This window comes from Chelon labrosus (genome assembly GCF_963514085.1).
Source record: "Chelon labrosus genome assembly, chromosome: 18".
Lineage (NCBI taxonomy): Eukaryota > Metazoa > Chordata > Actinopteri > Mugiliformes > Mugilidae > Chelon > Chelon labrosus.
In genome coordinates, this window is record NC_140351.1 from 17,671,689 (window position 1) to 17,699,532 (window position 27,844).

Here is a 27,844-nt window from a genome sequence, read left to right on the forward strand (position 1 = left end):
AGGCGCAATTTATTTGCAAAAGCAAACTGTTCCAGTTTCTCCACGAACGCAGTAGCTTGTTACTTTTAGAAATTGATGCCAGGAGTCGAGAGAGAGGCTTTTCATTTGATATTTGAGTCTCTTCTCGATGTGCTGCTTTAGGCTTTTGACATGCACAGTAATTAAGAACTTATTCAGAACTTACAGGTCAAGGAGTCTTAACAGCAAGTGTCGTTATATTGATGGTATAGAATTGTTGGATTTGATTAACATTCATTTACAGTGATCTTTGCTTATCACAGCCCCTGTGATTGCTTAAAGCCAAAGCAATCACGCTCATTATAAATTAATTAGAAAGATAGAGAGTTGTGCTGTTTATCACAGTGCTCCAGTTCAATAGCAAAGCAGTGAAGTGCAGAGAGCGCCTGTTCCTCGAGGTTTCGCCGCCCGATCAGAGCAATGACACCAGGCCTAGCCAGGTGCTAGATGTGAGCGTGCAGCCCACCTATGGGTTTACCAGAACTAATTGAGTCAATTTTAAATGTTCCTCATTTGCAGAACAGACAGGCAATTTGCCATAATTGTCATGTGCTCTGCGGGATCTCAGCCTGCCAAACATAATGACTGTCAGACACAGAGAACACCCTCGACCTGCTCTGAAGCCGTTAAGATCACCGTGACCCGCGAGTGCAGAGTCATTTTTTTTGTGCATGTGTTCTGTCAGTATAAGAGTATAAATTCATAACGCAAACACCTGCTTCGGTCATTACGACCTCAACTGCGTGTCTTTTGTTCATCTTTTTCGTCTCTAATTAGACAAGATTTCACCTCCCAGCTTTCTTTGACCTTTTAGAAGTACTGGATCATTTCAATTCATGTTCTTTCGGCCGATATGTGACACGTGGAAGCTGTAAAACATAGTGATGTTGTTTACTACAAGAAAAGAGATTTATTCACTGTACTTATAGGTGGAGCAGCTGGAAATAAAGCAGACTTCCTGGCCACATATGGGATCTCTCATCTTAACCTTTTGATACTGAGCAGGTTTACTATCACTACACATAATTACAACTCATAGCACTTCAGTGAAAGTGTGGTGAGCTTCTTCCGCTCCATGCTAGAGAGTTCAACATCGCCTGGCATGTACAGTAGCGCCCCCAGCTGTACGGCTGATAGGATTTCAGGTCGATCTATCTTCACAGGAGTCTGACTCCCCGTGTTGGCTTATTCCTCTCAAACTGTTCTGTCGAAGTATATTTGACATTCATTCATTTTATCCCTGCTAGCACAGCTTGTTCAATTAGGCTGTGACTAAAAAAAAAGACTTTACCAACTTTCCTTCTCCCCTCCATATGAAACCCTGAGATGGGTTTGACAGCCGCACCGTGCCTCTGAGAATCTCTGCTGCATTCTTACAGTATTAAACAGCAGAAACACTGAATCAGGGATCAAATGCGCTCCTCCCCCATACCACTTTTAAATCTGGGGATTTTTCAAACGGTGGAATAATATGGCTTGGCTGTTTGATGAAGTCATTGGTGAGACACGCTTTTAAGCTGAAGTTATCCTGAGACAGCGTTTTAGCCTGAGCAGAGAACGAGGGGATTTTTGCTGAACCGATGCCAACAGCTGGGGCTTTAATTCATGGGTTGCCCACAAGAATTTTTCTGACAGCTGATTTCTTCAAATCTCTTTGTTTTCTCTTTGTTTATTTTTATCAAAAAAAGGTGACCGTTTCTGGAGCAGTCAACGGCCGGATGGGAGCGAATTTAATCGAGCATTCAGCCGAGTGACAGGATAAAGATTTAATCCCTTTGCTGCTATACTTTTTGAACCTGCTCTGAGAGAAGCAGTGGGAATGCATTTTAAATCTGATTAGTTTTTGTGGCGCAATCATGAGTTGTTCACATCCATTGTTTGTTGAAGCTGTTTGTCAGCTGCAATTGTCCGCTCAAATTATACTCACCCAAATGGCCATTTGTCATGATCCTTTCTGGCCAGCAGTTTTGCACGACGCCCAGCAGAAGAATGTCGATGGGTTGTGATAGGCATCAGAAAGTCTTATCTAACATCTCTTATATAATATTTGATTTCTTATGACCAGAGAGACTGGAGAAAAACACAATGTGCAGCAGGACAGACAGGACCCATTGTGGCGTTATGCAAGAGACAATGAAATGAGGATAGATCAAATATGAATGGTTTGGAAAGAGGGTGTTTGCATGGAAAGCAGTTCTTGTAGTATTCCTCTGTGATGTTCTGCCTGTTTCTCCCACTGAGTCCCGTAAGTATTAAGGTGTAGAGAACCAGTGTGCATATTATGTTCCTGGGTGGTGATGGTTACACTGTGTGGCTCTGCAGGCTTGTTTGTTTTAGTAGAGAACAGATGCTGGGCTGCTGGGCTTTGGTGACCCCGCTGACCTGTGCTGCTCCCTGCAGATTGTCACGCTAAACCCTATTTGAACATCCTCAAATTTAAAGAAGAAGAAGAAGAAAGATGGCTGCAGCCCTCTATTAATTCCCCCAGCCTGTTAAAAGCATGGAAGAAAAACACATTATTAAATTATGAGGAATGTGAAGACGATTAATTCTTCATTTGCTTGTGCAATTGTCGGGCACATTGACAATATTATTTTTATGACGGCATTATTTTGTCGCTCAGTCGCTGATGCACTTCAAAATCAATCAAGTCGATTTACTTCTTGGAAATGATGATAACAGTGATGAATGAAAAAGCAGAGTTTAATAAAACCCACAGAGATGGTAGTGAAGTCATAGTAAAGCTAGCATGCTGAGAGCAGTATTTAGTGACTTGATGTACTTCCTGGCTTCTTATTGTGTCCATATGGAGATGCAAACACGCTATAGAGGTAATTAGAAAGCAGTCAAAACGAATTTCTTTCTTTCTACGTCCCCCTCTCTCGCTCTCTTCATCCTCTCAGAGACAATATATTAATTGTGACGAGGACCAAATGTTTCTGAGTGCTGCATATTTCATGGCACATTTGTTTGTTGTTGCGTGATCGCCTGAAATCCTTTGACAGACAGACAGGGAGAGCTCTCGTATCAATGGGAAGTCAGCGAGGGTACGCTAAGTTGCCGATTGAGGCCCACAGTTCACAGTGAGACAGCTGGCAGTTAATGTGATGCGCAACCAGCGATCATCAATTATTCATAACATTTTCCGGAGCACCAATAAAGAATGCTTTTATCGATAGGGAAATTACTTACATCTTTAGGGCTGTTTTATCTCGAAATTCCTCCCAGACATGTTTTGCATATTAAATATTTGAAAGCACAGTGGCGCTAGTCATAAAGCCCTCGCTCGTAGGGAAAGCTTATTTGTTCATTTTTCTTCTGATATTACATAAAACATCTGATAAATATTTTAGTCTCATTATTCTTGGCCATTTCAAATGCATGTTATTAAGACCAGTAATTCTTGACTTGCACCAGAAGGCACAAAAGTGCACTTATGGGCCAAACACAATTAAGCTAAATGCTTTTTATTACTCTATAAACCTGATTATGAACCACATTTCTATGACAACAAAAACATGTATTTACAGTTATTGCTTGCTGGGCGCCACTTGCAATGATTTGAAAGAGTTACATAACAGAGAGAAAACTGTGAGAGGCAGAGAAAGAGATGGAGTGATGAACAGATGCGGATGCAGGTGGGAGAGGAGAAGTGCCTGACCTGACAGGTCCACAGTAAACCAGCTGGTGGCCCTGCATTTGTCTCATCTGTTCTCCTTTGTGTAGCCCTCTCTGTCTTTGTTTATATTCCTCTCTTTATTTCCAGCTTCTTTTTCTGGTCTCACTTTATTCACCTCAAAATGACCTCTGCTGTATATTCTGACGCAGAGTAAATGAGATTAGCTTAGCATTGGCTCATGGGTAAATCAGTATGACACACAACTGCTGACTGTACATAAAGATTGACGAACCCTCCGTAACGTCATTCGTAGGTTACCAGGAGAGCGGTTTTGAAGCTCAGTGTGGTGGTGTCAGACTAAATCACAGCTAATTCAAATATGGGAAAAGAAGTGGAGCTTGAGTGGAGCTGAGATAGGTGTGTGCCGCCAGTTAGCAACCCGTGACAACAACCACCTGTCACTCAAAGCGGCCACTACCTAAATCATGCGTAACTTTAAGCGTTGATGTAATTTAAATGGGTAAGTTATATACAAATTCTCTCAAATACAGTTGTCATAAATGGAGAAATTAGCCACAGACCAAAACAGTTTTGCGCTTGACTGTAAATATGTAAGAGGTCACATGGACGTCTATGGGATTGATTTTTGACACCAGCCCCAAGTGGCCATTCATGGAACTGCAGTCTGTTGGCACTCCCTGGAGTTTTCTGCTTGTACACATCAGAAGTAAGTGCAGGATAAGAGGGCATTGACTCACTCTAACCCTTATTAAAGCTTTATTTATCAAAGAAGACCTGGTTGAGAGTACACTGCCCTGCGTCGTATCTACAGTTGCTTCCTGCTGCACATGGTCTGCACAGCAGAGCAGTCACAATGTTGGCTGAAAGTCTGAGTTGAATGCAAGGTCATGCACTGCCTGACATTTAAAACATCCCTCTGTTTAGGATTAGCCCTCTGAAAATAAACAGTTTCAAAACATTACTGGGATTTTTTTGCTAATTAGGGGTTGTTGGCACTTATGACAGAGATGTCATCACAGACAGGGGACTCTCAAATGCCAGAGTTCATAGAGGACATGCCTGTGTTCATAGTAAAGGCCACAATCCAGCTGTTTGTAGCAGGTTAGCATAGGTAAAATGGTGGCTTCAAACTTTTTCAAGTCGCTCTTTAAGCGAGTTGTAAGGACTCAGTCATACTGGCCCACAAACCAAACATTAGCACAAAGCTGGCAGGGCTTTGCTGAATCAAAGTCTTAGATTAAACCGTTTCTTGTCAGATCAGAAAACATCCCGAGCTAATATTGCATGTGTTATAATATTATGAGCTGTTACATTTAACCTGCTGCCAAAATGTGTTTCTAATCAGTTGTCAGAGGATGAAAAAATGATTTTACTTTTCTTAAATGCCCCAGAAATGTGAACAGAGGCTAACAAATCACCCCTCAACCCATCATGAGATAATTCTGTAAAACTACAGGGTTTTAAGCAATGCAATGTGAACTCGTCTCTCTGTTATGCATCTTTTTGTTTTTTCTTTAATGCCTGTCATTTAAGAATTGACAGTTTGACTCCAGGGCATCCTGACGCTAGCTGCTGACTGAGGGAACCACTCTGATTTACTTTTGTAAAAATTTTCTTCACTTCAGTTTTCAATCTTTAATTCAGACCTGCGATCATCCTTTCAAACCTTTGTCAGGCTTGCTGTCTTGTGTTAAAAACCGTTAAAACTGTGATATCTGTGTTGACATGGGTGTCACCACACTCATATTCTCTCTAGAACACAATATGTCTAATCTTTGCGGATGTTGCCACTTTAATTCACTCATGCATGTGCGACTCAAAGGCAGGCGGGCAAGCGGGCAGACAGAAACAGAGTCATGTGACCCCTCTGACCCTCTGTGCTGTGTTCTCTGGGTGAGTTATGTCTCATTGTTCCTCTCTGTCACTGTAGCAGTGGGCCACAGGACAATCAGACTGGCCTCATAGTGCCACATTCACTTCTTCGGCCCGGGTCTGATCTCACACCTCTCACTTCGCATTCTCATTACTTCGGGCTGTTATTAATTTATTTAATCAATAGCTGTTTAAGCACTCCTCCCCAGAAATCCATAATGGCAGCAGCTTCACCGAGCTGTTACATCAGGTTACGAGCGTGAGTTGTAGTGTCTCTGCGGGCTCAGCTGTGTTCGTGACGGGTTAAATGCAGGTTGTAGCACACCGTGCGGTGCATTATTTACGTATCGGTTATCGTCTTCAGACTGCTCTTAAAGACGGTGTTTGCTGACCCAGAGATCATTAATAGTCCAGTTTATCCATTGTTGCCATCAGCTAAACTCTCAAGCTCTCCCTGTGGAAGATTATGAAAGTGGCTTTAAAACAGAGAGCTGAGCTCAACAGGGCTTTAAATGGTTTCAGGCTAAATATATGTAAAGGCAGCTTGGTTCACCGGCTAGAGTGGGATCTGGGTGGATGGCAGCCAAGGCCTTTGGTGTTGGGCTTTTTTTTTTTTTTTTTGCACTCTATCAGTTTGGTGAAAAAATGCCCCAAAAGCCAAAACTAAAAGTGTGAGCAAAAAAGTCTCACTTTGAGTTTCAGGGGTTTTTTGAAGTGAAAAAGACACCTCTGACTGTCAAACCGGTGTGATACTGGAGTTTGTTTCAGTTTAACACTCCACTGATTTCTGAGCGGCACATAAACAACTGAGATTTTTAAAACACTCTATAACACGCAATGGCGATGTTTATTAATGCATTTCTCCTATATAACTTTGTGGAGAAATAATGAATGCCAGTATAATATAGAAAATAAAATGAATAATAAAATAATTTTACTATATGTGCAGTATGCATTAATCAACTACAATTAAAACTTCTTTCCAAGAAAATATGTGCACATCATAAACAATAAATTGACAACTGCAACATAGGGTGTATAATGAGCGATAAAAAAGTGTATAAAGTGTCAGAACATCAACAAGAATAGTGTAAGGCTGTATCTTGATTTGTACATTTTCACTTTTACTCAGTGGCGAGTGAATTGTTTCTTTCTTTGTCACTTGATTGTGCGTCTCAATAGGTGTTTCGCCACCACATATCAAGTGGCAAAGGTCACATGACGAGCTGTCACGTCGGACATCATTGTCACAACTCATCCAATCCTCCTTTTCTATGATCTGACTCTTTACTTAATTTCACCATCATGCTTGCCACATTTTTCCCTCTCCCTGTCTTCAAAAGCTGTCTTTCAGCTCATGACGCTATTGAGTCTCTTTTCCTGAACCTGAATGTGTGTTACTGAAAGCAAACTGCCTGTCATTCCACCCTCTTTACTGAAGTTACATTATTCAAAGCACAGTGAAGTATCTTCCAAGACGAGCAGGTGGCTCATTCAGGATCGTCTCCTCGGTGGCAGACTGGCACAGGCTGAGGCACCAACCTGAATAGCCCCAGGTGTAATCCTCACCTGCTCTCTCACTGTTAAATCCCAAATGTTTTGATTTATTTTGTCTCCTCGCTCCATTTGTTTGGGTCTCTTTTCAGGAATGGAAGGATTTAGCATGAAAGGATTAGTCAGAGCAGGTCCTGTTTATAGTAATCACGCAGGAAGAAATAGAGAAAGGAGCGTTTCCTCTTTCGCATGGCAACGCAAGTTCAAAAACAAACTCATGAGCACATGCACGTACAGTTACATACCTGCACACCCGTGCAAAAACTGCACTGTACACGCATCGTTGCACCTGCTTCTTGTCATCTGCTCCACAAACGACTCTTAGTCTGAGTCAACATCTCTTTATTATGTGATTAAAGCGGCATAAGAAATAAATGCTGATGTACAAAGCCTTTGCTGGCGCACCTGAGCTGCAGAGGGAGTGACTGGGCATATTTTACCTCTTCACGTTGGTGGTGTTTTATACTAACTGCCGCTTTGAAGTGTTATTGTTCTGTGCGTCTGAGCCCCTAAACGATTAACCGCAGTGTGACTGTCCAGATCGTGTCTGTCAGTGTTGGGTTTTTGTGCTTGTGTGCATAAGAGGAGGGGTCTGTGAAAGAGAGCGGCCTCCCGACTCCCAACACATGGTGCCCAGACTAAACAACAAGTTTCCTGAATTCAACTTGGCATGGAGGCACCCCGATATGCCCATGTGGCCATACTGGCTGACTGAAAGACTTGCATTCAGAGTGAAAGAAAGGGGAGGTTAAGGAAGAGAAGAAATGAGTACAGTGAATGAGAAGGAATAGTGAGAGTTTTTTTTCATTTCATGTCTGGACTGCAGAAGCAACAGTTAAAAGATTATTTGTGAAGGTGCCATGATGTTGCAGCCAAACGTCATAGCCTCTTTATTCTTCCTAAATTATTGTACAACAGCAAATGTTCCTGTTTTTATATTATGCTTTTCTACCTATTGGTACTCAAAACACTTCATAGTCACAGCAACACACCTACTCTTCGGCATGTGCCATGTTCCGGGGATCGAACTAGCATTCACATGTCTGATCTAGCATGATTGATAAGCCTCCCTCTGGTTCTCAGTGAGATCCACCCCCCACTCCACCCCAGGTCCTCCCTCTCATTCAAACATTGTCGCACGTCGAAGGCCAAATGTAAAATGCTTCAAAACATTCCTTCGCAAACCACTGGTTGAGATCCCTGTGGAGTCACCTGCTGGTAAATGTGGTCATTGTGATATTTGCTCATATCCAAAATCTTTTGTAAAGTTTAAAGTAGATTTGTAACCAGTAATGTGGGTTTTTCCTTTGGGGAAGACTCTCTACCCCGGTCTTGAAGACCTTTGGCAAGTTGGTTTATAAAGCACACAGCTGACCATAAACAGCCAGAGAGCCCATGTCACATAAACTACAGAAATAACCCAACTGCGACTCATATTATGTCCAAAGAATGCTTCTAAAGCCTAATATCAACATATCCACACAAGTCTTCATGGTTCCAGATTGGAAATATCCAAACAGAATATGCAGCATTATAGTCTGACCGAAAATGTCTGCATTGCATTAATCATCCTATTCTTTTTGTCTACATTAGCAGGAGGTGCTAACTCATCTTAACTGTCAACATAATCTTCTGCTTCTAAAAGCTTTATCTCAAAAGGATGACAGATGTTTTAAGTATAACCAGCTCTGAGTGCCTTCAGGTTGGTCTAAACACTTCCACAACCCACAAGGTGTTACCGTCACGCGATGATGGAACTGCTAACAACGGCAACAAAAGCTCAATGTGCTGCTGTCAACCTGTCTCCTCCCCCACATCACCTTTCACCTCGCTGCTCGGCGCCCCCACATCACACCTCTTTGCCTTTCTTATTTCACCCAAAGCCTGGGGAAGGCTGGGATGTGTGCGTCCAGGCAGCTTAGTGAAACAGTGAATTCGAGGTTGGGGCCATGGGAGAAGGGGCTGCGGTGTCGTGGTGGAAACGTTTGGCAGCCGATGGGAAAAGCGCCTTGTTGTGGAGGCCGAGCACTGAGGCTCTCTGGGGGCTGTGATGGGCTGAGCCTCGCTGCGGTTTGTAACAACAAGCTGTTGGATTTGGAGAGAAAGTTCCAGACACACCCCCGGCATTTACTCAGCACTGCTACCCCCCTTTTCCCCCATGCCTGAAAAAGTGTATCTGCCTCAGTTAGACGTTGAAGCAGGAAGCCCCCACCATGTGTTTTTCTTCAGCCTTTCTCCCATCCTCCCTCCACCTTCTCACTCTCCTTCAGTTGGCTTCTCCCTGGCTCTTCTTCTCTTTCTCATTGAGGAGAGCCAGGCTGTAGGTAGTGGCAAGAGGTTAAAAAAACCAAGAGGGAACGCACAAATACGGAGACGACTACATGTGACAAGCCCCTGCCAAACAATGGCTGAGAGAGAGGAGGGGGCAGCGGTAGTTTCTTGGAAGTCCTGATTGGAGCATAAACAGCAGCCCAGGAAGTGAGGAGTAAGAGGGAGAGAGAGAGAGAGAGAGAAAGAGAGAGAGGGGCAGGGAGGGGGATCAGGGGAAGTGCAGTTCTGCCGGGACAGAGCAAAAAGTTTTGGGATTGCAGCAGTGTGTTAGTTTGTGTCACTCTGGCCGTACCCTGCGACAGAGACTTCAGGTTTCTTCTATCGGAACGTACTGTATCACAGAAAGCCCCGAAAGGAAGGGTGAGTAGCTGCATCTCACACAAGCACACACTCTCTCTCACACAGATGTGATCTCAGAGACTCACAGATGCTCAGTGAGAAAAAAAAAAACAACAACAACAAAAAAAACACATGATATGAGGTGAACAGCCTTGCCTTAATTGAGAAGTGGATTGTTGTTGCGATTGCAGTGTCATTTTGAAATTCCAGGGGGTTCTGGAGTGGCTTTCAGTGTGGTGTTGTGAGTGTGTGTGCTGTTTTCTGATGGTTTCCCCCTGGCTCTGAAAGCTGCTTGTTTTGCATAGCCGTTCTTGTGGTGCCTTGAACTGCGGCCAGCCATTCAGTGCGTGAAGCAAAAAAAAAACAAAAAAACAAAAAAAACGGGGGAACGTCTAATGTGTGTGTGGCTGTGTCTAATTAAGCTGATGGGGGAGAAGAGCGGTGAGGGTCAGACCATGAGAGGGGGAACTTGAAAACAGCACGGTCACTTTCACAAGACTCACACCAACTATACGTTACAGTAATTGTCCCGGATCAGAACGGGACACTTCCTTTGATTCTCATTTGCCTTTTTAGATCACAGAGAAATTCAATCTGTTTCATCTAAGTAGCTTCTTCTGGATCACTTTTACTGTAGATTCGCTACATATTCCCACCAGGGTGATGCTGCATTCCTCCCCTTGAAGTGAACATCAATGTCACTTGCTACCTCTAAGTTGCTGTATAACTCAAACTGGGCAGATTAACCCATAAGGCAGAGCAATAATTTTCTGTGCCACAGCTACTAATGCCTACAACTACATTATTTGTCACTACCCTGCAAATAAAGTGGGATTTGAAGTTATTTTACTAGTCTTAACAAGCTTATTTTCCTGTCTGGTTCTCATACCGCTGGAATTGCATGAACTTTTTCCACCGCTGAGTAGATTTGCATCTGGAAAAGGCTGATCTGCCCAAGCTCAGTCAAATGGAAAAAAAAAATAAAAATAAAGCTAATTTCATAGCTATTCACATGTAAGTGCATGATATGAATCTCACTTAACTGTCAAACTTGGTTTAGTGTCTACTTGTATCCCCATAAAACTATCTAAATCCAGATAAATCCAATAAATATTCAGCGAGAGCAACATCCTGTCAGAAAGAAAAAAAACTACCTGCCAATTAGTGTGTGTTTTGTGAGTAATATTGATCCTTAAAGTTTCCATAATCCCTTTTTTTACCACTCAGGTATGAGTGTAATTTGTTGTGTCTCTTTCGGCAATGAGTGTTATCACCTTCAAGCCCCCCCTGCAGGGAAGGAAGGTAAACAGGTACTAGAGGAGCTCGTCGTCAAAAAGACAAATGAGCTTGCACCCTTGCACCCTTTCCAGAGCCCCCCGAACCTCATACTTCATCGCGGGTTTCGGCACTTTGACAGACTGTCTCTCACAAGTTTCGCCTGTGCTCTGCTGATGTAGCAAGTTGTCAGTTCCTCGCAAGACCGGAGGAAACCGTTATTAACTTTTAGGCAGCGCTTCGGCTGCCAGTTGAGTTCAGCCGAGCTATTTGTCTAAGTGGTAGCATATGAGGCACAGTGATTTTGCCAGGGTTTTTACAAGCAAAGGCTCACAGTAGCTCCTGACCATGTGCCTCCATTTGTCTGATAGTATTAAGAGGCACTTAGGTTAGGACTTGACCGCTTCATTACCTGGCTGGGCTAGTGTGTTGCATCAGTATCCAGACATAACACATTATATCTGGACCTGTGCGGGAGATCAAGCGCTAACCCGGGCCAAATGTATTAGCCGATGCAAATCTGGGTCCGTGGAGGAGTTCGATGGCTGCCACGGGACATTGAGCTGGGTGAAAAAAAAAAAATACACCTGGGCTGTAGGCATGTGGCCGAGCAGCACTGAGGCTGGCGGGGGGTTGGGGTACGGTGAAAGGCCTGACCAGGTGTTTCTCTAGCAAGCCGTCTGCACTGTCATCCCTCACTGGGCCCCGAGCCAACTCACGCCACGTCCCACTGAGCTTCAAGGTTTGATCAAACCTCATTATGGAGCTCTCTTTTCAGCTCCTATTGAAGGTTTGAGTTATGGATATGATAAAGCACACCCACATAATGGAGATCCCCAAAAAAGACAGAGGAGATCGGTAATGTATTTTTTACTTTTGACTTTCATTGGGGCTTTTGTGTGGAACCAAGTAGTTTCCATTGTTTGGCCAAGTGTGTGAATTTTCTACAGCAGTTCCAGTGCTGAAATCCATGACATGTGGCTGAAAGCTAGGTCAGACTTGTTCCAAAGTCAATAATGAACCCGAATGTGTTTTTTATACAAGTAGAATGCAACTCACTCGACACTTCAAAGCTAAATTAGCTTATTTCTCCATTTCACAAGCAAGTTAATTACAACCATATTCTTCTAAATTTTTGAATAGGGGTTGTATGAGGTGTTTACCCAAAGTCAGTGTGTTACTACCTACAGTAGATGGTGGTTTGAATGTGCCCAGTTTGGAGAATTGGTGTCGTCTGTCTCTCTGCGATAGACTGGCAACCTGGCCAGGGTGTGCCCCACCCCGACCCTCCAGAGGACAAGTGGTTACAGAAAATGAATGACTGAATGAATGGGAGTTGCTCGTCCAAATTTGTAATTCCGATCTGAACTAAACACACACCAGTCAATCGAGGCAGTGATAGACAAAGCACCCTGTGTTCTGCTAGTTTTTGTCAACAGTCTGGTGGCTTTGAAGAAAGCAATATTATGACTTCAGCTGCCCATCGGAAAAGCCATTCTGTCAACAAGGTAAAGTGGTGATGGAATTTTAACTGTAACATACACTCTAGCTGATACCGATGCTTTAACTGGACCTAGTTTTAGATGACGAGAATCCGCTTTGCTGCTTGCTCCAACCAGCTGCTTGGCTTAATCGTTGATACTCCTCTCTAAATTATCCCTTCAAGGTTCATATAAAACATCCCTTTCTGGGAGATTGCATCCACTCCTGGTATCATTTCTATAGTCAAAAGACTTTTTGAGACTTGAGCATGAGGCAAATTACATTCTCAGTTAGCTGCAAATAACAGATCTTGTCCTCCAGGAAGATTTTCTATCATTTCACCGGCTTAGACCAGAAGCTGTCCTTATGGCCAAAACAACTTGATAGAGGTGGGAATTATAGCAAGATGTAATCATGCAGAATCTCCGTCACATTAATTGACTTCTGCTTGTAGTAAAGTGACCTCATTGTAAGCGGAATAATTTTCTGTGGAAGGCTTTGAAAAGCATTTATGTCTGCCCCGGAGCGAAGAACGTAAAGTGTGGGGCACCTTATCTTGCCACTCTTTAAGGTACCAGGCGATATGTCGTCTTTATTATACACACTGTCCATCCCTCTTGGATGCAAGTGAAAGGACTTTCTGTGAGCTACTAATGGCAACATCTTAATGACTCGTAGGGAGAAATGTGACACAGCAGGCGGAGACTTGTTCTCCAACTAATAATGATTCATTACTGTCAGTCTTCTCTGGTTCTTCTTTTTCCTCCCATAATTTCATAATAGCTTTCAATTGAACTGAATTATTTTTTCAGATGACTGGGAAGCTTGAGAGAGACTGGCAGTTAAGTCACAAATACAAATCTGAAGATGAAAAAAAACAAAAAACTCAGAGATTAGTGCCAAAATGGGAGAAAGCAAGAGCAGCAGTATGGAAAATATGTTCCTTTTCATTTATTGTTGTGCTTTTGGGCAATGGTAGCGTTGTACGTTAGGCCTCAGCATGTGCTACAGTCATTTCTGCCAGTAAGCTTTGCTGTGACAAGGATTAGAAGAAAAAAAAAAATCAAGCTTGCTGTAGCGATGGTGGTGGAGCTAATGGAGAATTTGCCAGGACATAAAATAATTTTTTTATATAGGTCTGTGTGCAGAAAACATGTTGGATCAAATGAGTGGGCCTGTAATAGGAGAACAACTGTAACATCTGTTATTGGTCGTAAAGTTTCTTTCTTTTAATTCAGGAAATAAATCTTCCTTTTCATATTAATGTCCTGCTCACTTTAAAGGAAGTTCCTTGTATTCCCTCTTGACATTTATAAGCTCCACATACTATAGTGACTCCGCCTGTTCGGTGAAGTCATTTTAGTTTGACCATTTCCCCCTTCTATGAGATGGAGGGGAAGCAATGAGCTCAGACAGAGGCCGGAGCAGACACTGCCGCTGACAGTCGCTGCTAACCTCCCTGCTTCTTTATTCCCAGTGTAAACACCCCCTCCTCCTCGTCCCCATCCATCCTCTCCGTTGGCATTTGTTTTGATGGGTTGCCTCCTACAACGCACAGCCAGGGATGTTTTTGTGCGGTGACGGACATGCTTTGTGGAGACACGAGTTGTCTGTTTTTGTTGGTAAAGTTTCGGGCCTCTGAACGAATTAATCCCGAGGCAAAATTGGGAAAGTTAGAGGAAGTTAGAGTTAAATGCACTGAGGATTTTTACCTACAAATGCCTGTCAAATAATACTTGCTCAAGTCATTTAAATGTGTCCAAAGCACTTGAGGTTTTCTGTCCCCATAAAGCCTAATTAAAAAAAGTCTGAATACGAGTGTTAAAGCTGCCTAATCCCAATAAATATGGATGAGACTTCTGTCCTCCGTCCTGTTTAACAACCTGCAGTGTCTTGCCCTTGTCCCTCACGTGTTGGCTTTTTAATGTTTTTCTATCGACTGATTTGACTGCTCGCTAATGAGTCATTATCGTGGCACGATTTCATAATTACTCCTCTGCCTGACAAACCCTGTGCACCCTGCACGGCCGAGATTATGAAACTCCAATCTCTGAAAATATTCTGTAAAGCCTGTGACACACAGGATGTTTTTGTTAAGCCGAGATATTCTAGGAACAGCGGCTAACTCAGCTGTGGGAGCTGGAAGTTTTGAGGAAACCTGTCCTCCATCTCTACATGGTCTGTTTGGAGAACTCCTTCCTGCTCTCACTGATAAATAGATGAGACCATGTAAATACTGGAAAGAAGCCCAGCGGAGCAGGTTTAAAGTAAAACCATTTCAGGCCAAATGGAATGACAGGTACGCCAAGAAAGAGTTGCTATTTTAGCTTTGTATGGCTACACGAAAGCTCAGAATCAGGTCCATATACTTTGAGGACTTTCTTTAAGTAGCGGAGGGATTATACAAGCGTGACATGTCTTAACGTCAAATCCATATGCAGCCGAGGACACGTTTTGCCACATGGGTTAGAGGCAGTAAGAGTAGTTTCTGTGCAACTTTCAGCTAAGCATAGCTCCGTGGATATAAACGTTGGTTAGATGATCGCTTGCACCATTTTGGTCCTGATAAATCACACAACCTCTTGCACCGTGTTGCACCAACAATCTTCTTCAATGGAGCAGGAATCACACTTTTAGTGATGCTTCATCAGTGCAGTGGGGAGCAGATATCCAATGAGAGACCCAAATGATTGTTGTGATTCCCCTGACTTTTTGTCCGATGCGTCTAGAAAGTTGACATTAGTTGTCCTGAACTGGAATTCGTCATCCAGTACTTGAGTTTCTCTGCAGTGATCACCAGATTCTCGCGGAGCCGCTAAAGTGGAGTGACAAAATCAAGAACAAGCATAACAATCTCTTTTCAATTCAGTGTTTTCCAACTTACTCAGCCCGAGTCTCTCAGCCACAAAACACTTTCATTCTCGCTGAAGATGTACGTCTGAAACGTTTCTTCACAAATGTTTAGCAAACTTCACCCAAGCAGGAATAAATAGCGCCTTTGTTGCGGATTGCTCTCAGTTGTGACTTTGGTGTGCTCACTATCATTGACGACACTGTTTGGACTGTTTGCCTTCAAAGGGAACTCCTGAGCCTGTGGTTACAATATGGGAAATCATGTCCATAAAATGCTTGGCGCTCACGCGGTAACATCAGCTGCAAGTTGTGACAACACAGCTGCTAGGCAACTGTTGCCGTCTGGAAGCCCCCTGGAGAGTGACGACTGGGTAACTTAATGCAGGAAATGCAAAGGCATAAGGAAAAGATAAGGAAAATCAGCTTTTTATTCAGACAAAATACAAACTTTTAAAACTAAATTACATGTATTAACTTACCATCCTTACGTGTCACAAATCGTGAACTCTGGTCTGAACAAAAAAAGACTGTGAATACCACAACCTATCTCCTGAACGTGGTGAACACAACTCCAATTGGAGGCAGCATACATTTTGACTCATTTTGACAGCCAGGGTAGTTTGTGGTTACTTTCCATTAGCAGCCAGTGTTTGTTAATGTTTTAATAAGATTAAGTTTGATCTTTTTCATTGGATAGTATAAACATCTAGAATATTTCCAAATGCGACGCCACATCCTGTGTGTTTGCTTTTTGAGTAAGAACATTTTCATTTACCTCCAGATTTCCTGGCTCAGATTGGTCCAGCGAGCCGTTTCACCCCAGGCTCCCCTCAGTGTAATGAAAGCCATCTTGTAAAACCTGACATTTTCATTGTTTGAGTATTCTACCTTTGTGATTCATCCCAGTGCCCTTCTATGGTATTGCCAGTGTCTGTAAAAGCAAACGTGGGAAAATATTTTAGTAACATCGTGGTAGGCATTACAGATTTTTCCATTTTAGCATTCCCAGCAGCCAGATGGCTCATATTTGAGTTTTAAAGAGTATAGATAATATCTATATTATGGGCAGTCACAAGGTTTACAAGTCTACCATTACATTTGCCTTAACATCTATGGAGGAAAAATGGTTAGTAATTGGTTTTCTTGGATTTTCCATTCCCCCAAGATCCCACTCTGCTTTTACCTAAACTCCAAGGCCACAGAACATTCCACGAAGCATTTCCATTCGTTTTTATAATGGCAGGAAGAGGGGAAACAGCCCCTTGACTCGAATGTTCACCTACACACCAACCCTGCACAGTTCCGTCCCTTGTGCCCTTTATCACCTTTTCTTAGCACTTTGTTTCGAAGTTTCCTTCCCGTCAGGTTTTCCTTTCACCAGAGTGTGTATCCTTCCCAGCAGCAGCACAACAATGCCCCGCTTCATTTCAGCTCTCCGAGATCTGAGACCTCTGGAGCCAATGGGCTGCTAGGCACATGCTAAAGCCATTAGGTAGTGGATGACGGTGGTTAGCCACAGAGGCATCACAAAATAACCATCTCACTACGTACATAATGAAGCCAGAGGGAAGGAATGGGGTACTGTACTGGCTATCTGGATGTCCGTACGCATGCCTGTGTCTAGAAATGTGGAGAAAGGAGGAATGTGCCTTGCGTTCCTTGTTCACATATTAAAACATCAATTTATATTACCCTGTTCGGCTTTTTTGAGAATTTAACCAAAATTCCCTATGTCTCAGTCTGTCAGATGCCAGCCATGGTTGAAGAAGGCTTTTATTATTAGACATATCCCATTTGGTCTTTTATAGCTCAGCTCAGACAGTTTGATGGAGGACTCTGTGGAGCTGCCTGAGATGACTTAATTACAGTCCCTATCTCAATATGAATTTGCTGGCAGTGCATCCATTATGCATATCTTACTTAGTGGACCTCAGTTAGAGCAAACCAATAGTTGTGACAGAACTGTGAAGTTCAGCTTCTCTGCAGATGTTGAGACACAGCAGTGTTTTGTGCTCAGTACTGGAAAGCAGGGTCGCAACTGAGGATTAGCTCTAAATCTATGGATTCTTAATTGAGTGGACTGTAATGAAAACATGTGATCTGTCAGAATGTCATCGGACCTGCTTTGATTGATTTTTTCACCACTTGGGGGCAGCACAACAAACTTAAAAAAATACCAACACTGCACCTCAGAGAAATGTTTAGTTGTTAATGCGCCACTATGTTCTCCAGATCATTTGCTGCAGTGCTGTGCAAGTGGTGATCAGTGGAGCTGTCATGGCCTTTAAAACAGCTGCCTGTTGCTGGTGAAGTTGCAGGCCGCAAACCTGCAACATTAGGAGCCAAATTCATGTGTTCATTCTGTAAATCCACTGAGTTACATGCAGTATTTCTCCATAGCTTGTGATATATAATGTGACAGAGAATAAAAGCGAAGGATATCTTAGAGGCAGAGAACATTGTTCTGCTGATTTGGGCGTTGTTATTATGTTGTGAACCAAGGATGTATCTGTGTCACCAGGGAAGAACTCCCAATAGATTCTCTTTGGACTATTAACCAATACAGTTTCAATGGAGCAGCTGACAGCTGCATACTTCACACTTGATGATGGCACTTAGTTTGAGTGTTGCTTCCCTGATTTCCAGCTTCGAGCTCTGACCAGAATCTGTCTAGACAATCGAAAGACTTCAAACTGTTCTCTTTCAGGAATCTTTGCTGCATTGCAGTTGGTGGTCTGTGGGTCTGCAACATGTACAGTATCATTTCCGTGGGGGTTATGTGTTACACAGTGTGTCCCAGTAAGCTGGATTCTGTGCTGCTTTGATCAGTATAGAGTCCCCTCACTAATCCGCTTGAGCTGTGGATGTTTGCCAAGGACGCATGCAGACACACACACACACACACACGACCTCACACACACTCTCGCAAATTGTGATTAAAAAACAGATGTGAAGGCCTCGCCAAAAAGAGGAAATGGTCCGAATAAATCAGAGGGGACGAACATTTGGCTGTGCTTACGTGCCACTTTTAGGGACTTAGAAGGTTTATCTGTTGTGAAAGTTACCTCATTACAGTATGTGTGTGTTTGAATATACCCTATGTGCAGAGCCACTATAACTAGAATTTAATGACGTAATGCCCACTTGTGTTTTTATGTCTTTATTAACACCCTATGAGGGGAAAGACGCACACGATCTCTGATCCATATTTTAATTACAGCTGCAGGACACACACAGGATTAGGAAATGTAAATGCTTCCTAGCAGCCATTTAAGAGCTCTTAATGGCTCGGAGCTTAACTGTAAATCTTTGTGTCCTGCGCTGGATTGCTAATAAACAGTTGGGAAGCGGTTTTATCTGGATACAGCTGATGAGCTGAAATGACAGGGTTGGAAAAGAGGAATGAGAAAGACGAAATGGGAGGAGAAAGGAGAGCTAGGCAGGGGAATATGAAAGGGGTGCTACTTGAGTGTTAGCTGGCCCTCCCTGCATTACATCACTGAGATGCCTCAGCACTGATGACATCGTCGGGCTGAGACGGTGGGTCGGCCCTGGGGATGATGTCATTAATAACCAATCAGAGGACTCGGGGGGCCGGTGGGATCTAGCCAGCTCCTGAGGCTGAAATTGTTGGATATCTGAAAATGTCTTTTCCTCCTCTCAAATCATGGAGCCTTTGTGCCTCGCGCACTTTTCCTGAGGTTATTTTGAGACCTATAATAATTTCTATCAGACACTGCTTCTGCCACTGAACAAAGTGTAACTGTCCAGAGAGGATGGAGTCACATAAATATAGCCGCAAAGGAATTACTATTTGACTGACTTAACAACACATGAATGAACTGCTTTGTTCCTGCCCACGTGAAAGTGCCTACTAGACTGTTTTTAGTATACAGTGTTAAGCATCCATTTCAAGGGCTTGTCCTTAAGGACTGAGATGAAAGAGAGGCCTTTTTCAGCACTTTGCAAACCTAAAATATAACAATGTGCACATGTATAAAATGGACTGTGACCTTTGGGGAAGAAATCGACTTGATGCAAAGTTAAGTTTGTCGCAGCAACACTCAACGATGCAAGCAAGCGAAGTCGAAGTGACAATTCATATTTAAACCTGCAATGACTGATTCTTGGACTCTATGGACGGTGCAATACATTTTACACACAACACTAACATAACATTAATAAATAACTTAGAAGCTTCCTATGCAGAGCCACATCAGGACCCGTTTACGGTCGGGATGAACAATGCAAATTCAAGTTTCCACCAACTCCCGAGGGAAGTATTTGTCTCTTTGGTTGCTAAATCCTCTGCTGTGTCCACCAACCAGCTGCTAAATTTGTCTGCTGCTGCTGTGAGGGGAGCATTTAGTTTGTTTATCTAAGCCTTTTTTTGCTGGAAACAGCTGCATCTGGAAACAACATCATGGGAGCAGTACGATCCCAAAACAGTAAAATTTCTGCACGCGAAACCAAAACATTTGGCTGAAAGTCTCTAAAACGTCCCTTAGAGCTTACACGTTATAGACAGACAATTCATCCATTATTAATCTATTATTTTAAGTATTAACTACTGATTGGAGCCGTTTTAAAAGCCATTTGATGCCTCCATAAATATTGCAATTGTCAGTTCTGCATCTTTTAAAACGTCATAGTAGCATGCTGTTAGATTAGCCTGCTGCGCTACTCATGGGAGGAGTTAGGTAATTTAATAGTGTGTCAAATTAGGTTTAAAATTAGAACTCCTGACCGCTGTTGACAAAAACTGATTAGAGCACAGTTACACTAGGAGGGATTGTGATGCGAGGTAACTGTTCCATGTGGGTAAATTGGTCACACTGAGAAACTGCTCTCCCCTCCATGTTCTCATGACCTGATCCCTGCTTATGCAACATGGCTCCATTGTGGTAAAACCATTAAACTTTGCAGGCGCTCACTTTTTTTCTCCTCCTGTGCCATGGGAAAGCTGCAACATTTCCGCTGCAGCAAGCTCGCTACAATAAAGCTTGTGTTGATTCTGCTCTTGCTTCCCCCTCAGAGTTGGTCACCTGCATTCTTGTGATCCCATTAAGAAATCTCCTTTTTCAGTTGGTGATAATATTTACATTGCGCTGTTTTTCTTTGTTTGAAGTGAGCGCAGACTAGTGAGGTGAAAGAATGCGCTTAGCTTACACCACTACAGTTCATGCATACTTTTATGCATCATGGTGTTTTCTGCCTCCCCCTGAATAGGTCTGTTCAAGCTGCGCCACATTCACAAACCTTCCAGCCTCGGCCCCGTCTGCTCCACAGAGCTGGAAGCCTGGAGCCGGTCCACCCACTGACCGATGCACATATACATCAATGCGGGAACGCACGTCCATGGACACACAACACATGGACAGCACACAGCAGGTTGTGGAGATAAAGGCCGGGACAGAGGCTCTAGTGTTCTAAGGATCTGAGAGTGGCTCCCCCTCTATGGGGCCTTTTTCATATCCCACCACCACCTGCATCCTTTATCAGCTCCAGCAGCACTCACCCCTCTATAGCAGGACCTTATGTTCTTCATCAGCCTTCCAAACTACCCAGATGTAAATGCTTAGTTCTGTCTACTTGGAAAATATAAAGTAACCTATAAAAATCTCATACAGTGCATCTTCTTTATGGGAAATACATATTTTCTCTTAATGATCATGCTTTGTGCATTGTTGAATCGCTGGTGAGCAATAACCTTTAAGTTAATAACGGTTATATTGTCTTAGCATGCAGAGAAAAAGGCGGAGGGTGGGAGATGCGCAGTGCAGAGGGGAAAGTGATTGACTTGCTGGCAAAGTCCAAGCCCTAAGCTGCTTATCGCTATGAAAAGAGTCAATTGCAGCGCAAACACTTTTTAATAAACTTGAGGGAAAGCCGGCATATTGAAAGACGTATTAATGTGCAGGCGGAATACATAGTTAACTCACTGCAGCAAAAAGGTCTTAATTTGCTTTGGACTTTTGTTGTGATAAGCGCGTCTTCGTCCGTCTCAAAATCTATCTGAGTAAACCTAATTATCAAAAGAGCAGGTGCTCTCCCCCCAGTGTTTTAAACCCCATCATCCAAACTGATCCTTATTTAGTTTCTGCTCGTATGTGTTTGTGCTCGTGTGCCTCTTTGTGTGCGCATTTTTTGCGCTGATGTCATGGGTGCGCTTCTGCCGCGTGCTCTTGTTTTGAATTTGTTCAAAACAAGAGGCATCACAAAATAAGGAGGCAGATAAGAGATAGCTTATCAACGGGGACACAGAGAGCGGCCCGAGAATTTGACTTGCAGTTCCTGTTGCCGTACTCAGGAAACGTTGTATCGGCTGACGGACAGTGGGCATTTTTCTGCAGGCAGCTCTGATGTGCAGTGAAATTATCATCGCATGGCCAGAGTTCAACAAAGACATGACTAGCAATGAAGTGTTCTGATGCAGTCCCACGCAGATACAGGTTTCAGTTCTAGAAAGAAAGAAAGCCATAAATGCTATGTATAAAACAGCTCTGCATGAAGTGCAGTTTGAGGAGGTTTTGATTTAGTTTTTGTATTTTCTTGTTGTTGAATTGTGTTCTGTGTATTATTTTCTTTTTTTATTTGATATTTTCCCGTGGAGGCCAAAGGGCTGCCAAAAACTATAAATCTAAAACTGAACTCTGATATCTAGTCCGAATTACGTTTCAAGTGACACCCAAGCCCAGTCACACTTGGTAGGGTGTTAAACAGATGAGTCACTCACACTGGGGATCTGTTGTGATTAAATTAACTGCAATGAAGTATTTTCTAGCCCAGTGCACTCTTATCTTTCATCTGGGGAGAGAATTCAGGCAAGATCTTCACTGGGGATTACAGTGCACGGGAGGTTGCAGCCGTCAAACCAGAGATAGATTCAATGAAAAAGTTCTCTCAGGCTTTGGAGAGGAGGCAGCAAATTCCTCCCCTCCGGCTCCTGGGTGGATGCCCTCCTCCCAGTTGCAGCAGTTCTCAGCATCTCTCCATCACTCCCCCTCAGGAAGCCACCGGCCTCGCTGTTGGCCCAGAGACTGTTGTCACGGGAAACCGGCAGACATCTGAGCCGATGGCTAGGTTGACTTACACCTACTATGGCCATGGCTTAATGAAGTGTACACACTGCTGGGGTTTCACGGGCAAACACATGTGCGCACACACTCATAACTGCACGCACAGGCGCACTAACAAACACACAAGTTCATTAAGAAGCACTTAGTGTCTTAGTTAATAAATGAGACAGGAAACACTGTAGACCATATTTCCTTGAGTGGCTGAGAAGTTACACAAACACAATATTCTTATTTTCTTCCATCACATGCTGACACACACACACACACACACACACACACACACACACACACACACACGCACACAAGCTTTAATTTCCTCCTGATCATTGCACAACATGCTTGGAGCATGCTCAGCAGCACCCCCTGGTGTGGCGAGAAGGGAGGGCATCTCAAAAGTAGCAACAACGCGCTTGGTTCGTTGCCTTGGATTGATCATGTGCTGGTGTGTGTCAGACAAGGGTAGCAGACAGACATGCTGACGAACGGAGCCGGCCAATAAACCAAGCTGTTTGTTTGAGTTGTCCTCTGGTTGCCTTTAACAAGCCTGCTCTACCAGTGGCTCATACCCTGCTTCCCCTCCCCTTGTTTGCTTTGTTAGGCGAACAGAGAAAGACGGAGAACAAAATGAAGGATTTTCTTTGACTGCTCAGCTTATTAGATAGTTAAACTTTATTGAATTTGTAGTCCATTGAGTAGAAGGGGGGGTTAACCTCAGTTAAAGATCTACAAGTCTCTCCTCACTGAGGATAAGCTGTTCCACTCGGAAGTAATAAGCGTTGAGATCAATTTGCCATGCCTCACTGAGTCCAGCTTCAAGCTTACTGAATGTGCTATGCATCTCCTGATATTTGATAAATACGCCTTTAACCATTATTTTTGCAGCCTTAAGTTGTCTCTGCTCTTCCCTAACTGTTTTGACATCACGTCCACTCACCCCACCACTGGTGCTACTCTGAGCGCTGACACCCACACACACACACCAGACCACATGTCAGTAACTCATATCTTTTGGCCGACTGCCTGTCAGGTTGGCAGCCCCGTCTGTTTACATGGCTTCGGCAGAGCAGGGAGTCTGCAGAGGCCCGTTTATCTAACTGCAAGCACACACACACATACTCTATATGTATGCTCGCACAAACTCACACATATCTTAATTGAAAAGTGAACTGCAATCAGCCTATGTACCACAGAGCTTCTGGAGTCTGGAAGTTTTGAGCTGAGACAGATGTTGCCGCGGTCTTAGCAAACAGGGTGGGAACCAGTGGTCATTACTAGTGGCACGGCAGCTGGGAGATGCCTCATTAGGTGAGAGATGGGGTGGGAATAAGTAGCGAGGAAAAAAAAAAGAAATGTTTAGATACAAGAAGAAAATTCGCTGAGGAGTTGCAATCTTCACAAGAGGAATGTAACATCTGAAATCCCGGCGACTCGTCACTAATGAGATTTCATTTGTCAACTTCAAATGTATAATTCACACTGTATGTGATGTGTATTTGATTCTTGTTGCAGTGGACAGTTGTATATTTTAATAGCCAGGGGTGCTAGAGAGGAGAGATGTGGGACATGCTGTTTTGTTTACTCTTGCATACAGTGTGTCGGTGGCAAAGTCCCGAATGGGCAGCACAACTATGGGTGAATACTCTTGAAGCACACAGAGCCTCTGTGGACCTCAACCTCGAATCAACAGGTTATATAAATATAGAGAGAAGCGACGCAAGAATACAGACTGTTAAATGAGAATATCAGAAAGCAGAAACAGTACAACTATAAGAATTCCTAAATTATCTGACAACATAAGGCCATATTGAATTCATTAAGTCCAACGTCGTTCTTAGACAACATACATTGAAAAAAAGATAAGAGGCTTTTGTTCTCTGTATACTATGACATCCTGACCTGCAATGCATATAATCAACCTGTCAAATCAAAACAAAGCCCCTCTCATCACCAGGCTATTGGTGGGAAAACCTTAGGGTAAAAGGTCACCTTATGCACAAAGACCTCTCTGATTGGTGGATTTTATAAGTGGACAATTTTCTCTGTCTGTGAGCTTTAGGCTATACTAAAACTGAAGTTCCTCTTATTTAAGAAAGCCTTCTGTTTTCCCCTTTCGCCGTGTCAGGAATCGCTTTCACACAAGGCACCATTCCCCATTGTGTGCACAAACGTGGAAGCGTTGATGTGTCAGAAAATTGTAGTTTTTATGGCTTGTGCTGGGAGAGGGTGAAACACATACTCAGATAGGAAGAGAGATATTTTGCTTGCATGAAGGTCTGCGTTTGTGTGCTGGTGTGAAAAATGCGGCCCAGCTGCATTGCGACGGCGCTGAAAGGTTGTGTCGCTCGCCTCCACGGAAACAGCTTAGCCTATCAGTCAGATCAGCAATCAGCGAGATTTCAGTTTAGAAAGTGGCGTCTTTTTTTCTCCGAAGTTTGAGCAGGTCACCTCCACAGACGCTCACAGTAGAACCTCTGCTGCAGCTTGGTTGTGTTGGTGTGTGGCGCTGGATGTGGGCGGAAGTAATGTGATAAGCGAAGGACATGGGCTCTCAGTCTGATAGAAACAAAAGATCTTTAGGCACAAGATGCAGGATGTATGCAGCTTTTACACACTGTTCATTCCAGTTGAGGAGCCTGAAATTAAACTTTTATTCGATTATTTGACCCTTTAGAGGTTACTCATTTTATTGTCATTATAAAAGAAGAGTTGACAGTTATGCTAACCGCTGTTTGAGGATGTACCTTGAGGTTGTTACTCACGCTAGCCTGCTAACATGCTAACTGTGCTAAATGTTATCTAGCTAGTGATTTTCTTCTCAGCAGTCCAGTTGTAGGCAGTATATTTCATTCAGTAGCGTTAATGCAATCCAACATAGTGGTGGAAATTGTGAAAATGGTTCATCCTCTTGGGACCACTATGCAAATATGGCACCAAATGACACTGTAGATGCTGAGATATTTCACCAAATTACTGAAACCTTTGACCAGGTATTTGAAAACTCACCAGGATTCATCCTCTGGGGACAGTCAATGTTTGTACAAAATTTAAAATGAATCCATGTAGTTCCATATAGTTAGGACCAACGTGGAGTACCAGCTAACCAAGTGAGCAACATGGTCATCTCAGAAGCACACCAGCATGCTGACATGCTAACCGTGCTAAATGTTGACGTTTAGCAGATATCAGCTAGTGAATTTCATCTCACCGAACCAATTGTAGTCAGTACTTTTCATCAAGACCCATAAATGCCAATCAAGATGTTGTTGGTAGCTGAAAATGGGTCATCTTTTTGGTATGATCAAGGTCTAAACAAATGAATTAATGCCCAGTGACAGAAGAAACTTATTTTGCCAAGCTAGTGAAACAGTTGATCCTCTTGGGACAATAAATGTCCAAAATTGTATATCAGTTTATAAAGTTGGAGAGCTATTTCACCCAGGACCAATGTGGCGGACCAGTTGACCAACAGATGGAGCAACACTGTCATTCCTCACCTCTAGCATTGTTTAAAATCATAAACTAGGTCATAATCATCGCTCCATAGGCAGCATTTTTTCAAACAAGATTTTAAGTGTCTCTGGCAGTCTAAATGACTTGTGAAAATGGATATTATTGCAGCGTAAGAAGCTGTATTTATTCTAATCACATTCAAATTAAATCCTTTGTGTACATCTGGCTCAGTTCCACATGAACGGATCTGATCCCCCAACTCTGATAACTTGTACACAATAAAAAATACTGTCACAGTGGACTGTATCACCATTCATTGCTTCAGGGTATTGCTTTGTGAGCCCTGCTTTTATTACACACAACAGGGCTTTGTATCTAACTGCATAGTTATGGGACAGTAATAGTAGGGGACAGTGGGAGTGTGCACGGGGATGCATTCCTCCATAAATAAGTGACAGTCAGAAAGTAACTGTAAACAGCAGGAAGCGCCGTAAGACCTGCCGTTCACGGGCAAGCACATAACACCGTCTCTCAGCTGAGAGCACTGGCAGCTGTGAAAAACAGAACGATATTCTTGAGTCAGTGGCGCGAGACACAATTCACGTGCGGATCTCTTGTGAAAAGAAGGAGGTCATTTTTCTGGCCGGGAACGCTGACAGTAAAAAGCGCTGCGAGCCAGGTTGTTGGGACCACGGGAAGTAATTGTTGGTTTGGAGGAGTTAATTATGCGTTTGGCTTAGCAATGATTGACCCGTTGGTTGGTTGGGATGAAGCATGTGTCATCGTCAGGAGCAAGGAATTTTACGCATGAACACTGACACCTCCGCCATAGCTGAGTTTCCAAAGGAGTTCATATTTCCCCTGAAATCGGCAGCATTTGAAATGTATGTGTATATTTGACATTTTTGGAGTCAGCCTTGGATTGCGTAGTCTCTAATTTCATATTAATGTTCGGGCAAAAGCAGCAAATGTAAACTATTGTGAACTATTTAAGGATAAATGATTGTGCAGAGAATAGAATAGAATGTCTTCATTGTCATTGCACTGGGAGAAATTCAACGAAATTTAAAACCGCTCTCCTCTCCGTACACTCACTCACACATCCTCACATATGCACAGATAAAGTTGATTTGGTGAGAAAGATGTATAAAAACTTAACTCAAGCTTATGAAGATATTAAAACTTCATTGCAGCGAGTCCAGAAGCTATTAAGATGGTGGAGGTGGGGACACCGGGATAGGGGGACAAGAATTGAGTTCTTGGACAGCTGAGGGATAAAAGATGCTTCTCAGTCTTGTAGTGCGGCACTTCGGGGCAATATAGCGCCTTCCAGAGGATAGCGATGTGAAGATATGATGAATAGGATGAGTACTGTCCCCGATAACTCTTTATACCCCAACATTTCCACTGATAATTTTGGCTTACGGCATAAAACAGCTAAAGTAGTTGTGATTAAATTATGTTGCAAGCGGTTCCACTATTTCCTGCTTCTTGGATGAGAAGATAATTGAAAAGAATGAACATAACAGAATGTTCAATATCAGCCTCGCATAAAGTTAACTCAGTTTCGGAGCATGACTAAATGATCCCCGTCCATTAGCGTCCTAACTCTGCCTATTGTCCCCAAGCGGCTGAGCGAGTGAGTAGGTGAAAGCAGACAGAAAGTGGGTGGAAGCAGACTTGTCTCCATATGTTAGACATTATACGTCAGCTGCTGCATTGTGTTTGTTCATGCGCTCACCCCTCCAGTTTCAATTACATGGCCCACAAAGTAGGCCATTGATCCCCTCACGTTTTCCTGTTAAGGTACGTCAATTTGTGCCTTCTTCTCGCGCATTTAGATCGGCTCACTTTCACCAGCAGCTGCAAAGAAAAGAACTCGCGCGCGGACGCGGCCCTTCCCCCTCCCTTAAACACACGCACATATATCTGAAGGCGGCGAGAGTGTTTG

The 27,844-nt window shown here is 43.2% G+C and overlaps 1 protein-coding gene across 9 annotated transcripts in view; it reads left to right on the top strand.

The window, feature by feature from the left end:
- Positions 1-27,844, top strand: part of kiaa1217 (KIAA1217 ortholog) — a gene marked incomplete at its 5' end in the record, with an annotated part of 103,451 nt that overhangs the window by 31,403 nt on the left and 44,204 nt on the right. Inside the window, one exon of one of the 9 annotated variants that reach the window (XM_084566259.1) lies at positions 9,668-9,775. The exons of the other annotated variants lie outside the window; for them this stretch is intronic. Of the gene's footprint in view, positions 1-9,667; positions 9,776-27,844 lie in introns of those variants that run through there. 9 annotated transcript variants of the gene reach the window in all.